This window comes from Phyllobates terribilis, unplaced genomic scaffold, assembly GCF_046119375.1.
Source record: "Phyllobates terribilis strain yellow unplaced genomic scaffold, ASM4611937v1 Scaffold_11__3_contigs__length_659146591, whole genome shotgun sequence".
Classification (NCBI taxonomy): Eukaryota; Metazoa; Chordata; class Amphibia; order Anura; family Dendrobatidae; genus Phyllobates; species Phyllobates terribilis.
The window spans coordinates 598,092,592-598,094,799 of NW_027362771.1; positions in this window are offsets into that span (position 1 = coordinate 598,092,592).

Genomic DNA, 2,208 nt, shown 5'->3' on the forward strand with positions numbered 1-2,208 from the left:
AGAGTATGGAGTTTGGACGCCATATAGCGCTGATAAATAGAGAATGGGAGGCGGACAGATCCGTGCATTGATAGCGAGTCACGAGACGAGGTTATGTCACAGATACAATGCAGAGAGAAAATATATATAATAAGTGCAAACAAGCAGGAAATTACATGTATGGAATAGGTAAAATCATAGAAATGCAGTAAAAATGCTCTAAACATAATATACCGTCTGATTAATACTGATTCTATTACTAGCCCTACTACCCCTAATAATGCACATATACTGAAAAGCCACTTTAGGATTAGAGCTTTCCTGTATGAAAATCAGACTTGAGACCCCGAAGGGCAGCAGAAAATATGTAAAAAAAAACCAGCAACACATTTAACATAATAATTTAAACAATTGATAATTTTCTGATGACACATCCCCTTTAAGCAGCTGTTTATTGAAGGCCCTGGATTGAAGTCTGGCATTTACTGCAGGTTGTCATTGCCACCATCCAACTGTGAAGACCCGGGGTCTTCCGTGGGCGTAATACTACTCAGACAACACAGGGTGAGGGTTAAATGGTGTGGCATTACTTTATTAAACCACTAAACGGACAATAAAAAGATAGAACAGTTCCAGCGAATACCCAAGATGGTGTGAAATTACACAATCTCACCCTTCCGCTGGCCCACCGAGAATAGAACAACTGTGACTTTGGTACTTCCAGGGACAATTACCTCAACCAGTGGTCCCCGGCTTTTGGGGGGTCCCCACAGAGAGGAGGTAGCGGCAAGCTTAGGAATCTGAGAGTCCATCGAGGTACAAGCCCAGGAGACCAGAGGGTTCCATCCTGGCCTCTCCGAGAGTTTCCAAGGGGCCAGATGACCGGCTGGTCCCAATCTGTCTTCTACAAACGTCTCCATGGATTCCAGGCGACTGGAGGGTCCCACCTGGCAACCCCAAACAACATATCCATGGGGCCAGGTGACCTCATTGTCCCAACCTGGTTTCCCCAAATGTATCCATGGGTTCTCTGATGCTCAATCTGCATGCTTCCAGTCAGGGCCATGTACCCTTAGGCTGGAGTCCTGTAGAATCCAAATCTGTGTCTCTCTGTATGGAGCCATGCTACCAAACTATCGTCCTGAATAGTTGCTCTCATCTTTGATTCTCTCTGCAGCAGGATAGAAAAACCCTTTTTATATTTACATATTTGGCTAATGTCATAACAGGTCAGGGGGAAAGGTGCAGTGCTCAGGTCTCCTTGTCTGAGCATTTAATCTATTTACATCGTTGGTCTCCCCCTGCTCTTGTAAATAAACAACTAGCTGGCTTAGTACAATATGTAATTAGCATATTAACAAACACTATTGTTTCCAGACCAAGAGAAGTCAACATTCAGACTTATATAAATAATAGTTTGTCCTTCTTGACCCACCAAAGAAACACACATAAATTCTACAGTAAACATAAAGATAATAGTGTATTTCTCCTGGCTTAACAAATCTAGAAGTCTGGCTGATTAAGATTAGAAGCTGAGATGTAACATTGCTTCCCCAACTTAATTAGCCAGACGTGATAGAATCATAGAATCATAGAATCATAGAATGGTAGAGTTGGAAGGGACCTCCTGGGTCATCTGGTCCAACCCCCTGCTCAAAGCAGGATTCACTAGATCATCTCAGACAGATGTCTGTCCAGCCTCTGTTTGAAGACGTCCATTGAAGGGGAACTCACCACCTCTCGTGGCAGCCTGTTCCACTCATTAATCACCCTAACTGTCAAAAAGTGTTTTCTAATATCTAATCTGTGTCTCCTCCCATTTAGTTTCATCCCATTGCTTCTAGTCTTTCCTTGTGCAAATGAGAATAAAGATGATCCTTCTACAATGTGACAGCCCTTGACATATTTGTAGACAGCTATTAAGTCTCCTCTCAGTCTTCTTTTTTGCAAGCTAAACATTCCCAAATCCTGCAACCGTTCCTCATAGGACATGGTTTGCAGACCAGTCACCATTCTGGTCGCTCTTCTCTGAACTTGCTCCAGTTTGTCTATGTCTTTTTTAAAATGTGGTGCCCAAAACTGTACACAGTATTCCAGATGAGGTCTGACCAAAGAGGAGTAAAGACCGATAATGACTTCACGTGATCTAGACTGTATGCTTCTGTTAATACATCCCAGAATTGTATTTGCCTTTTTTGCTGCTGCATCACACTGTTGACTCATGTTCAG